Source organism: Bos indicus, chromosome 17 (assembly GCF_029378745.1).
Source record: "Bos indicus isolate NIAB-ARS_2022 breed Sahiwal x Tharparkar chromosome 17, NIAB-ARS_B.indTharparkar_mat_pri_1.0, whole genome shotgun sequence".
Taxonomy (NCBI): domain Eukaryota; kingdom Metazoa; phylum Chordata; class Mammalia; order Artiodactyla; family Bovidae; genus Bos; species Bos indicus.
The window spans coordinates 24268388-24282959 of NC_091776.1; the positions used below are offsets into that span (position 1 = coordinate 24268388).

The 14572-nt window shown below is 36.3% G+C and overlaps 1 pseudogene; it reads left to right on the forward strand.

Annotated features, from left to right (window-relative positions):
* Positions 1 to 11969: 11969 nt before the first annotated feature.
* LOC109570873 (alpha-enolase pseudogene) lies at positions 11970 to 13515 on the forward strand (annotated as a pseudogene).
* The last annotated feature ends 1057 nt before the right edge of the window (positions 13516 to 14572 follow it).

Sequence of the window (14572 nt, forward strand, 5' to 3'; positions counted from 1 at the left end):
ACCATCGTGATTATCTAGGTCATGAAGATATTTTTTGTATAGTTCTTCTGTGTATTCTTGCCACCACTTCTTAATATCTTCTGCTTCTGTTAGGTCCATACCATTTCTGTCTTTTATTGTGCCCATCTTTGCATGAAATGTTCCCTTGGAATCTCTAATTTTTTAGAGATCTCTAGTCTTTCCCATTCTATCGTTTTCCTCTATTTTTTTGCATCAATCACTAAGGAAGGCTTTTTTTATCTCTCCTTGCTATTCTGTGGAACTCTGCATTCAAATGGGTATATCTTTCCTTTTCTCCTTTGCCTTTCACATCTTTTCTTTTCTCAACTATTTGTAAGGCCTCCTCAGACATCCATTTTACCTTTTTGAATTTCTTTTTCTTGGGGATGATATTGATCACTGCCTCCTGAACAATGTCATGAACCTCCATTCATGGTTTATCACGCACTCTGTCTATCAGATCTAATCCCTTGAATCTGTTTGTCACTTCCACTATACAATAGTCATAAGAGATTTGATTTAGGTCATACCTGTATGATCTAGTGGCTTTCCCTACTTTATTCAATTTAAGCCTGAATTTGGCAATAAGTAGTTCATGGTCTGAGCCACAGTCATCTCCTGATCTTGTTTTTGCTGACTGTACAGAGCTTCTCCATCTTCAGCTGCAAAGAATATAATCAATCTGATTTCAGTATTGACCATCTGGTGATGTCCATGCGTAGAGTCTTCTCTTGTGTTGTTGGAATGGGTGTTTGCTATGACCAGTGCGTTCTCTTGGCAAAATTCTGTTAGCCTTTGTCCTGCTTCATTCTGTACTCCAAGGCTAAATATGCCTGTTACTCCAGGTGTCTCTTGACTTCCTACTTTTGCATTACAGATGCCTATAATGAAAAAAACACCTTTTTAGGGTGTTAGTTCTAGAAGGTCTTATATGTCTTCATCAGATCAGATCAGATCAGTCACTCAGTCGTGTCTGACTCTTTGTGACCCCATGAATCACAGCACGCCAGGCCTCCCTGTCCATCACCAACTCCCGGAGTTCACTCAGACTCACATCCATCGAGTCAGTGATACCATCCAGCCATCTCATCCTCTGTTGTCCCTTTCTCCTCTTGCCCCCAATCCCTCCCAGCTCAGAGTCTTTTCCAATGAGTCAACTCTTCACATGAGGTGGCCAAAGTACTGGAGTTTCAGCTTTAGCATCATTCCTTCCAAGGAAATCCCAGGGCTGATCTCCTTCAGGATGGACTGGTTGGATCTCCTTGCAGTCCAAGGGACTCTCAAGAGTCTTCTCCAACACCACAGTTCAAAAGCATCAATTCTTCGGCTCTCAGCCTTCTTCACAGTCCAACTCTCACATCCATACATGACCACAGGAAAAACCATAGCCTTGACTAGACGAACCTTTGTTGGCAAAGTAACGTCTCTGCTTTTGAATATGCTATCTAGGTTGGTCATAACTTTCCTTCCAAGGAGTAAGTGTCTTTTAATTTCATGGCTGCAGTCACCATCTGTAGTGATTTTGGAGCCCATAAAAATAAAGTCTGATACTATTTCCACTGTTTCCCCATCTATTTCCCATGAAGTGGTGGGACCGGATGCCATGATGTTCGTTTTCTGAATGTTGAGCTTTAAGCCAACTTTTTCACTCTCCACTTTCACTTTCATCAAGAGGTTTTTTAGTTCCTCTTCACTTTCTGCCATAAGGGTGGTGTCATCTGCATATTTGAGGTTATTGATATTTCTCCCAGCAATCTTGATTCCAGCTTGTGTTTCTTCCAGTCCAGCGTTTCTCATGATGTACTCTACATATTATAAGTTAAATAAACAGGGTGACAATATACAGCCTTGACGAACTCCTTTTCCTATTTGGAACCAGTCTGTTGTTCCATGTCCACTTCTAACTGTTGCTTCCTGACCTGCATACAAATTTCTTGAGAGGCAGTTCAGGTGGTCTGGTTGTCCCATCTCTTTCAGAATTTTCTACAGTTTATTGTGATCCACACAGTCAAAGGCTTTGGCATAGTCAATAAAGCAGAAATAGATGTTTTTCTGGAACTCTCTTGCTTTTTCGATGATCCAGCGGATTTTGGCAATTTGATCTCTGGTTCCTCTGCCTTTTCTAAAACCAGCTTGAACATCAGGAAGTTCACGGTTCACGTATTGCTGAAGCCTGGCTTGGAGAATTTTGAGCATTACTTTACTAGCATGTGAGATGAGTGCAATTGTGCGGTAGTTTGAGCATTCTTTGGCATTGCCTTTCTTTGGGATTGGAATGAAAACTGACCTTTTCCAGTCCTGTGGCCACTGCTGAGTTTTCCAAATTTGCTGGCATATTGAGTGCAGCACTTTCACAGCATCATCTTTCAGGATTTGGAATAGCTCAACTGGAATCCCATCACCTCCACTAGCTTTGTTCATAGTGATGCTTTCTAAGGCCCACTTGACTTCACATTCCAGGATGTCTGGCTCTAGGTCAGTGATCACACCATCGTGATTATCTTGGTCGTGAAGATCTTTTTTGTACAGTTCTTCTGTGTATTCTTGCCATCTCTTCTTAATATCTTCTGCTTCTGTTAGGTCCATACCATTTCTGTCCTTTATCGAGCCCATCTTTGCATGAAATGTTCCTTTGGTATCTCTGATTTTCTTGAAGAGATCTCTAGTCTTTCCCATTCTGTTGTTTTCCTCTATTTCTTTGCATTGATCGCTGAAGAAGGCTTTCTTATCTCTTTGCTATTCTTCAGAATTCTGCATTCAGATATTTATATTTTCCTTTTCTCCTTTGTTTTTCGCTTCTCTTCTTTTCATAGCTATTTGTAAGGCCTCCCCAAACAGCTCTTTTGCTTTTTTGCATAGAACTGTTTAACTCAGCTTCTTCAGCTTACTGGTTGGGGCATAGACTTGGATTACTGTGATATTGAATGGTTTTCCTTGGAAATGAACCAAGATCATTCTGTCATTTTTGAGATTACACCCATGAACTGCATTTCACACTCTGTTGTTGACTATGAGGGCTACTCCTTTCTTCTAAGAGTTTCTTGCCAATGGTAATAGGTGTAATGGTCATTTGAGTTAAATTCACCCATTCCAGTCCATTTTAGTTCACTGATTCCTAAACTGTTGACATTCACTCTTGCCATCTCCTGCTTGACCACTTCCAATTTGCCTTGATTCATGGACCTAACATTCCAGGTTCCTATACAATATCACTCTTTACAGCAGCAGACTTTACTTCCATCTCCAGTCACATACACAACTGGGTGTTGTTTTTGCTTTGGCTCTGTCTCTTCATTCTTTCTGGACTTAGTTCTCCACTGTTCTCCAGTACCATTTTGGGCTCCTACTGGCCTGGGGAATTCATCTTTCAGTTTTCTATTTTTTTGCCTTTTCATACTGTTCATGGGGTTCTCAAGGCAAGAATACTAAAGTGGTTTGTCACTTGAGAGAAGTGAAAACAGAGATGGATACATTTTGAGAACAGAGATGGATACATTTTATTAATCTCACTCAAGCAGTTGCTTGCGCTTGTGTCAGAAGAGTAATTGAGACACTGCTTGCCAATGTCATCCAGATAATTCAGTGAAACATCTATATATATATATATATATATTTTTTTTCTTCTTCTTGTTCTTTTCATTTATCATATTATTTTCCTAGATTTCTTACACAAGACCTTTTGGGGAAATGTATAATAGGCAATAAACATACACATTTCAAAATCATGTTTCTTACCTAATGCTATTTTCTTAAGCAATACTTATTTGCCTTGATTCTCATCTTTCTTTGAATAAGCACACTCAAAGGAGACTTCTAGATTCCTTGTGTAAGCATACCCTTGGTAATCAGTTCCAGTGGCTCATATAACATGGCAAAATGTATCTGATCATGGCTGAATCCCTCTTAGTTTATCCAGCTGAAACACTGGCCTTATGAATAATCAATATATCATCAATATATGCTCATGCCTAATTAAAAGTCTAATTGAACAATCAATAAAATATTAAATACCCTAGATAGATTAGCATGGTTATTATGAAAGATGTACATTCTTAATTTTTTGTGGGTTCATGCTAAGAATTTCCTCCTAAATTAGACCTTTTTCATGACAGCAATATGGTTTCTTAATTTAAAAAGGTCTCTTAGTAATCTCATTATGACTTTGTGTTTGAGTTTTGGGGGGATTGTGTGTGGTATCATGGATATTGGAATCTAGATTCCAGTCATAGTTCTGCCATTTTCTGTCTGGGTTTACCATATGAAAGTTTTGTTTAGTTTCAATGCTTTTTATTTTTTCTTTATAATGTGAGACTAATGGTGCCTAGATCTGAGAGCTACTATGGGAAGTAAACAAGGGAAGGTGCAGAAAAAAATACTTGGGACATAAGTATTCCATAAACTGTAGTTATAGTTATTATTTTTAATTTAAGGGGATGTCAGTATTAGTTTATTGGTGAATATATATTATTTTGCTTAGAAAATCTGTTCCAGAACACTGTTATTACTATTATTACCTTAAAACAACAACAGCAAAAAAAAAAAAACATGATTATTTTACCAACAAAATGGATTATTTTCAAGAATAGCAGATGAATGAATGGCAGTTTAGGACAAGCAATCCATGGCAAAAGCCAGTGGCAAGTCTATTAAGCAAAGAACAGAAATGCTACTTCATAAAGGAAAAAGGAAATTTGGAGAGGTTGTTTTGAACCAAGGTTCATTTAATAAGAGTTCAGGATGGTGTGGTGTTTCCCATTGGCTGGGCTGGATGCTGAGCAAGGAGAATTCTTTCTACGAGGGCCTATAATTAAGGCTTCCTCTTGAGGTCTGTCACTGACTTGGGATGGTAGTGCCTGAGGGCTTCCCCTTCTGACGTCCTGACTCCATTTTAAGTGAAATTCCCTTTATTCTGTTTTACACATATCTATAGTAAAACATAGTTAACGTAAAATTCTACTGAGGAAATTATTTTTTTCATATAATTATATGAGTGAAATTGTAAATATTTGGGATATTAATTTATAATCATGCCTATTAGAATTACACTATACAATATAAAATGGTAATTATGTAAGGGAATGAATGTGTTAAAAGTTTATCGTGGTGATCATTTTGCACTATGTAAGTGAATCATATGCTCACATCATATACCTCAAACTTACATAAGTTATGTGTCAATGATATATCTAATAATGTTGGGGGAAAAATTAGGGAACAGCCCTATGTAATGTTTGTCTCTATAATAATTTCTAGAAACGTTTTTTTAAAAGAAAGACACAGAGGCAGAGATTTGTGTGATGTGTTTACCCGAGTGCTTGGGGCCATCAGAACAAAGAAGGATCCTCCTTTGGAGACTTCATGGGAAGTATAGTCCTTCTGATACCTGATTTTGGACCTCTGGCCTCTAGCAACAAGAATAATTTTTTTATGTTTTAAGCCAAAAAAAAAATAACACTAACATTTCTAAATAGTTAACATTCTGCATTTCTGGAGACACATTTGTCTCTAGAATGTGAGCATATGACTGACGTTTTTACTGATTAGATGCTTCCTTATTGAACTTGGATACAGAAATGAGCAACACATGGTGGCTGGTATACACTTGTTTTAAGAAGCACACAGCTTTCTCATCCATTCATCTGTGGATGGACATCTAGATTGCTTCCATGTCCTGGCTATTATAAACAGTGCTGCGATGAACATTGGGGTACACGTGTCTCTTTCAATTCTGGTTTCCATGATGTGTATGCCCAGCAGTGGGATTGCTGGGTCATACGGCAGTTCTATCTCCAGTTTTTTAAGGAATCTCCACACTCTTCTCCATAGTGGCTGTACTAGTTTGCATTCCCACCAACAGTGTAAGAGGTTCCCTTTTCTCCACACCCTCTCCAGCATTTATTACTTGTAGACTTTTGGATAGCCGCCATTCTGACTGGCGTGGAATGGTACCTCATTGTGGCCATCAGCAGAAAAATGGATAAGAAAGCTGTGGTACATATACACAATGGAGTATTACTCAGCCATTAAAAGAATACATTTGAATCAGTTCTAATGAGGTGGATGAAACTGGAGCCTATTATACAGAGTGAAGTAAGCCAGAAAGAAAAACACCAATGCAGTATACTAATGCATATATATGGAATTTAGAAAGATGGTAACGGTAACCCTGTATGCGAGACAGCAAAAGAGACACTGATGTATATAACAGTCTTTTGGACTCTGTGGGAGAGGGAGAGGGTGGGATGATTTGGGAGCATGGCATTGAAATATGTATAATATCATATGTGAAATGAATCACCAGTCCAGGTTTGATGCATGATACAGGATGCATGGGGCTGGTGCACAGGGATGACCCAGAGGGATGGTATGGGGAGGGAGGTAGGAGGAGGGTTCAGGATGGTGTATACCCGTGGCAGATTCATGTTGATGTATGGCAAAACCAATACAATATTGTAAAGTAATTAGCTTCCCATTAAATAAATTTATATTAAAGAACAAAATAAAGCAAACAAAAAAGAACTGAAACAGAAATCTAGGGATTTTCAGGCAAAGACAAACAAGAAAACTTTATATATGAAATACAAAAAAACCTTTAAAAAATAAAAATTAATTGCAACAGGAAAAAAAAAAGAAGCACACAGGGTTTTCTGTTATTCAAGGGCAGCTGTGTGACATTTCCAAGGGGCACAAGCCCTGAGAGTCATGTGTGTAGAGCAATGGATGATACAGACATTACTGTCTAAGCTGGAGGAGTCCTATACCGTGGTTAGTTTTCTAGATTCCATGCATCTGATTGCTTTGTGCCAAGCTGTGAAGTATCCAGGATTGACTCTCAAGCACTCTTGAAAATGCTCTGAGATGTCTAAAATTCTTTAGGAAATCCCCCTCTGCTTAAATAAACTGGAATGGAATCTGTAAGAATATTTGTAGATATATAGACTTGTTCCTCCTTTCTTGATTTATCTAATTAGATAGTGACCATTGACACCCTGCTCTGAAAAATGGGGTTTTTAGCACAGTTATAGAATCTCCCAACTTATTTCCACTTTCAAAACTTTTCAGAAACGCATGGTTCTTTTTTGGTTAATCTTATATTTTTAAACTGTAGAACTTTCCCCTTAACTCATTACTCAGGAGTGGTACATACTTATTCAGTTTCTTTCAATATAACCTTTTACTCTACAAATATCTCATTCACTGACAGTCATATTTTTTCAGTTGTCAAGACTTAAAACATTATATTCTGCTCTAGCCTTAATGTAAGAACAGTGCTATTATTCTGTAAAGATTACAGATTCTAAAAATTAAAATCCAAACAGTCAGCTTTTTAATTTATGATCTGTTGATTATTGGATGTTTTGGAAACAGGTATTGTGAATGGACTTGCAGAAAGAAGAAAACATCTGTATCTCAGACGAAAAGAACAGAGTTTTAGACTCAGTGGGAGAAGGAGAGGGTGGGATGATTTGAGAGAATAATATTGAAACATGTATATTACCATATTTAAAATAGATGACCAGTGTAAGTTTGATGTGTGACGCAGCGCACCCAAAGCCAGTGCTCTGTGACAGCCTAGAGGGATAGGGTGAGGAGGGAGGTGTGTAGGGGTTTGAGGATGGGGGTGACCCATGTATACCTATGGCCAATTCATGTTGATGTATGGCAAAAACAATCATAACACTGGAAAGTAATTATCCCCCAATTAAAACAAATTTTCAAAAAGATATTAAAAAGAGGAGAAAACATTATTTTATGAAATCAAATTTATAGCATTTAGTAGTAGTCCAAGAAAACAAACAATAGATTTCATTTTCTTTTATCATATCACTTGCTCAAAATATTTCTTTTTCTCAATTTGATTCATATTTAAATTGTACCTTTTCAGTAATGTTTTGTTTTTCACAGAGTCTATGTCATCCCTATTTCTTGGATTAAAAAAATATAATTATTTTCCTTGGAAAGATGCAGAGGAAATAAATACTCTCAAAATGTCATGTCTCAAATCATTTCTCTGCCTCATCTTGTTAATATTTATTTACTTTAAAAATGTGTATACAGATGCATTCCTTAATAATTGTATGTGATTTAATCAGAGTTCCTGTGGAGATTCTGTACAAAGTCTGTTCTTATTCATTTTAAATAATCAGTCTTCCTTGGTTACTATTTTAGTGAGCTTTTTTTTGATCTTTGGCTTTCTCAAAGCCTATTTATACATAACAACGTATCGTAACCCCTTTCACTCTTCTACTCACTTGTGTCTTTCAATTTGAAGACCACCGATTATTCCTGCCTTTGATAGCCCTTTTCTAAGGCATTTATTTCCCTCTCCCATTATTGCTCTGATAAACTCCTTTCCCATGAAAATTGGAACCCCTATATTCATTGGCCCTGTCACAACTTTTTTTTCTATTTACGTATATGTGTATATTTGAACAGTGTTAGTAGCAGTTAGTAACTGTTAGTAACTTTTTCTTCCAGTTTTTTTTCTCTCTAAAAAATGCTTTAATACATCTAAGCATTCCATTTTATTGGCTCACTTTAAAATTATTAACCTGTTTTTGACTAAAAGTTAATTTTTTCAAAAGCTAGCTCCTTAATATGTCAAGGCTATTGATTTAGTTTTTAAAATTCTCTTCTTAAAATATATTCTCTCTCACTAAATTACCTACTTCTTTTTAACAATTTTCTAAATTATTTTTCTTGAAATTTCACTTTAGATAATATTGATTTTCCTTTGAAATCTGTTAATTTCTGGATGACAGTCCTTGTTTATAGATAACTGAAGTGAATTTTGTTTGCCATTAGGCGGTCATGTTTCCCTAGAAGGAGGCTTACCATAGGTTTTTTTTTGTTTGTGTCTGGTGACTGTTGGTTATAATTACAGGTAGTGGGTTGGATGATGGGGTAGCTAGACAGCACATGGTCAAGTTCTACCTCTGATAGCCAACATATCCAATCCAACCTCAAAAACTGTTCTTTCTTCACAACATCCTTTACCATAAACATGCACTGGATAATTATACTTTAAGTAGATAGGTATAATTATTTTTCAAAGCCAAGCTAACTAGGAGATAGCACAAAAACAAAACACACACACACACATATGTAATGTAATGTGATAGGGAATATGTAATGTGACAGGGAAGCCTGGTGTGGTGCAGTCCATGGGGTCAGAAGGAGTCGGGCACAACTTAGGGACTCAACAACAACATGTAATGTGATAGCACATTTATATTTACTTCTGAAGCATTTTATTTCATACACCACTAACTTTAGAAATTTCTTTCCTAAAAATCTCCAATAAATTCAAAACAAAGTAAATGAAGCTCACAATTGTTGAAATTTTAATTACATACAGGCAGTTTTATACTAACAACCACTTCTTGATATTTATTTATTCATTCATTCATTTACTTTTTCATTTCTTCTACTAAATCAATATTCCTTTTCTGTACTTGCTACTGAAATGAGTTATAAGGGGTTGAGGATTGATATTCCTTTAAGTGAGGGAGATTCTGTGTAAACATTTTGAAAACACATGGACTAATATAAAATATTACAGATTTTTTTAAAGTGATTCTAATGTGAATGATATAGTGAGGGTCGTTCCTGATTATCAGAAGACACTGGGAAATATTGCTCCAATGGGATCCTTATAAGCATTTTGTAACACTGATGTTATAATGTTAGACATCTTGTCTGATTTATGTTGTGCTTTGTGTGTACTGAGTCGTGTCCAACTTATTGAGACCCATAGACTGTAGCCCACCAGGCTCCTCTCTAAGATCCATGGGATTTTACAGGCAAGAATGTTGTAGTGGGTTATCATTCCCTTCTCCAGGGGACCTTCCTGACCCAGAGATCAAACCCACATCACCTGTGTCTCCAGTGTTGCAGGCAGATTCTTCACCCTTTGAGCCACAGGGGAAGCCCAATAGCAGGTTCTATTTTAAGCTTTGAATAGCTATTAACATTTAGAATTTACAGATAGATAATAGATAAAATAATCTAGTCTGATTATCCTTGACCCTCATACACAGATCACTTCATATGCAAAGCCTGTGCTTCTTCAGCATTATGGTTATCTCTTGTAAGAGTCATTTTCTTGATCACTGTCCTATAAGATTTAAAGGTAATTAGTGGGGGAACCTGATTTCTTTTATCAAAATTGTTTCTTAGTAAGTTGCTTCTCAATTAGAGATTTGTTTCATTTAGGTGAATGTGTGGCAATTAAGAAACACAAACCAATATTTAGGCTCATATTTCCCTATCAGAAACTATAAAAAATTCAAAGTATATTTCAATAACTCAATTGTATACAAGTCCAGAATATAATTAAGTTACCGTATGTTCTACCACAGAAAGATTTTTTTAAATTGAAGTATAGCTGATTTTTGACATTGCTTTAGTTTCAAATGTACATGGAAGTGATTCAGTTATTTTCTTCAGATTATATTCCATTATAGGTTATTTTTCAAGATATTGAATATAGTTTACTATGCCATATTGTAAATTCTTATTGCTTATCTATATATAGTAGTATATATCTATTAACATCATACTCCTAATTCATTCCTCCCTTCTCCTCTCTCCTCTTTGCTAACCATAAGTTTGTTTTCTATGTCTATGAGTCTGTTTCTGTTTTGTCTATAGATTCATTTGTGTTATTTCTTAGATTCTACATTTAAGTAATATCATGGAGTATTTGTCTTTATCTGACTTATTTCACTAAGCGTTATAGTCCAAGTCCATCCATTTTGCTGCAGATAATAATATTTCATTCTTTTTTTATGGCTGAGTAATATTCCATTCCACACTTTTAAACCATTTATTTATTGATGGCTACTTGATTATTCCCATTTCTTGGCTATTGTAAATAGTACTGCACTAAACTCGGGGTGCAAGTATCCTTTTGAATTTGGCTTTTTTTTTTTTTTCTTGATATATAACCAGGAATAAGATTGCTGGATCCCATGGTGGCTCCATTTTTAGCTTTTTAAGGAACCTCCAAACTGTTTTCCACACACTCCTGCCAACAGTGTAGAACAGTTCTCTTTTCTCAAGACACTCCCTAGTATTTGTTATTTGTAGACTTTTTGATGATAGCCACTCTGAATAGTGTGAAATGATACCTCATTATAGTTTAGATATGCATTTCTGTAATAATTAATGATATTGAGCATCTCATCCTTGTTAGCCATCTACATGTCCTTTTTGGAAAAATGTCTATGTCTTCTGTCCATTTTTTATTAGTTTGGGTTTTTTTTTTTTTTTGATATTTAATTGAATTAGCTGTGTATTATAGATATTAACCCCTTGTCTGTCACATCATTTGCAAATATTTTCTCTTGTGATTTAGTTTGTCAAAAACTATAGATTTTAAGTGTTCTTTATGTAGCTATGTGTTCTTAATCCTTAACCTTTTGAAGTCTGTGGTTGGTACTGATTATCTCATGTATCTTGTAACAAAGATTATGTGAGGAAACCTTGTAAATTATAATATTTGCATCATTGATAGTGTTCAGAAACTGGTTTTTTCCCTCATGTTCAATAGCTAAAGAAATGATCTCAATATTATCCAGTTGATGTCAAACATATAAACAAGGAGTATGTTTTTGACAAAGTAAATAAAGCTTTCAAAAATAGTATACACCTTCCAATGAAGTTTATTTTATAAGATATCTGGTATTTTAAAAAAATCTGTGGTATTTATGCTGTTTGATTAGCATTGTAGTTCATGTATAAGATGGGAGAATATAATCAATGATTTAATTCAGAACTTTGGGTTAAAATGAGTGGGATTTCTTGAATAGAGTTAGCAATCTGGAGTTCCGTTTCTTTATATTACCTTATTTTGTCTAGCACACTTTTTATTTTATAGTAAAATGAGAAGCCAAGCAAGAATAATAGGGACATTATGTTGAATATAAATAAAGGCAAGTAAAGTGTAAAATAAAATAAATATGGATATGGGTGATACTGAAATAGAGTTCACCATAAAGTTTATGTCATAGTATGTTATGCAATCTATGAGTTTGCTGTTCCTATACAAATAATTCTTACTTTCACATAGATAATTAAAATGGATTCTCTTTGTTGTGTGAGTTTCTTTTTCCTTGATTCCAAATTAGTTCCCTTAGAGGGATGGTTCATTTTTCTGAAACAAAACAGAATTCACCATCTTTCTTTTTCCTCTTGGAGTAGGCTGAAAATTTTAAATTCCCTTTTAGTTTAGCCACTACTAATTTCACCCATGATAACTTGAACATATGCAAAACATTGGAAAGACTCATTAAGAATAAAGAAGTTTGTATTTAGATAAACTAGAATATTGACTCTGGAAATTATATATAAATGCATATAATCTTTAATTAAGGTGATTTTTATTCACCTTTAATAAATATTATCATGTGAGCAATTAAGTTTGAACATAAAATCTTCAAATACTTGTTGTACTCAAAATTGTGACTTGTGTTTTACTTATTGGACTAAATACAAATTTGTTCTATTCACTTTATAAAGTTCCTTTAGATAATTCTCTTGGCCTATACTATTGAGGAGTGCTAACTTAATTTGGGGAGGGACACTGGCCATCTGTAAGGCTAGGATTTTGAGAAGGGGTGTCCTGTACCTCCACATTGCTGACATGCTGACAATTTGAAAGTCATCCTGTCAGTTCCAGCTTTCAGTGTGATCAGTGGTAGGTCTCATACTGGAAACAAGTTGGCCACGCAGGAGTTTCTGATCCTCTTCTTTGGTGGAACAAACTTCAGGGAAGCCATGCACATTGGAGCAGAGGTCTACAACAACCTGAAGAATATCATCAAAAAGAAATATGGGAAAGATGCCACCAATGTGGGGGTGAAGGGAAATTTTCTCCTGGGGAATAAAGAAGCCCTAGAATTGCTGAAGAATGAGGTCAGGACAGCTGGTATACCCATAAGGTTGTCATTGGCATGGACTTGACCACCTCTCAGTTCTTCAGGTCAGGGAAATATGACCTGGATGTCAAGTCTCCCAGTGGTCTCAGCAGGTACACCCACCTGACCAAATGTCAGACCCTTTTAAGTCCTTCATCAAGAACTACCCAGTGGTGTCTATCAAAGACCTTTTTAACCCAAATGATTGGGAAAATTGGCAGAAGTTCACTGCTAGGATAGGAATCCAGGTGGTGGGGAATGATCTCTCAGTGACCACCCTAAAGCAGATTTCCAAGGTTGTGGTTGAAAACTCATGCAACTACCTCCTGCTCACAGTGTACCAGATCAGCTCATAGCCAGTTCTCTTTGGGTGTGCAAGCCGGACCAGTCCAATAGGTGGGGTGTCATGGTATCTTATAACTCTGGGGAAACTGAAGGTATACGCATTGCCAACCTCATGGTAGAGACCTGCACTGGGCAGCTCAAGACTGATATACCTTGCCTGTCCCAGTGCTTGACCAAGTACAACCAGATCCTCATAACTGCTGAAGAAGTGGGCAGCAAGGTTAAATTTGCTAGCAAGAGCTTCAGATAAGCCAAATTAGCTTGGGGAAAGGGAACACCTAAGTCTTTGAGTCACTAGTTGGCTGGTTAGAATGTTGTTCTTGATGTTTGTATAGATAGTTCAAGGTCTCCCTTGATACTTGCAGGGGCTCCTGATAGTTAACTCCTTCTATTATTCCTCTATTGTTCTCTCACTGCATCCTTAGAACTGCTTCAGAAGCCAAGTTGACCATCTGAAACCCTGTTGGAAACTTTAGTTCTATAATCATGTCATTGACCCAAGTCATTGTTTTTCTCATCTCTCTTCCCACCAACTATTTGGAGTCATGAATATCTATAGTATAATTTCTGAGGTGTCCACAGGCAATACCATACTTAGTGGTTTTATGTGTAAAATAAAAAGGCCTCAGTTCAGTTCAGTTCAGTCACTCAGTCATGTCTGACTCTTTGCGACCGCATGAATCGCAGCACGCCAGGCCTCCCTGTCCATCACCAGCTCCTGGAGTTCACTCAAACTCATGTCCATCGAGTCAGTGATGCCATCCAGCCATTTCATCCTCTGTCGTCCCCTTCTCCTCCTGCCCCCAATCCCTCCCAGCATCAGAGTCTTTTCCAATGAGTCAACTCTTCGCATGAGGTGGCCAAAGCACTGGAGTTTCAGCTTTAGCATCATTCCTTCCAAAGAAATCCCAGGGCCGATATCCTTCAGAATGGACTGGTTGCCTCAGTGACCAGTAAAAAGAAATTAATGTATCAGAAAGAACAATTAATTAATAAAGTTAACATATGAGGAAAAATTTATATCCCTTTATTTTACTCTTATAACATTATAATATATTCTTTTTGGTGAGCAAAGAAACATTCAAATTAAGCAATTTTTACAAAGTACTTAGAAAAGTTTAATTATGTTTTGAGATATTTTTATTTGCATGCACCACTGTGAGATCTTAATTTTTGTTCTTTTTATTTTTTTATTGTGAGTCATAGCATACAGTAATGTATATCAAACAGAAAGAAGTACGACTTAAGGATTTTCTCACAAATGCATCTGTAATCACAAATAGATCAAGAACAGGACTTTTCCAGCT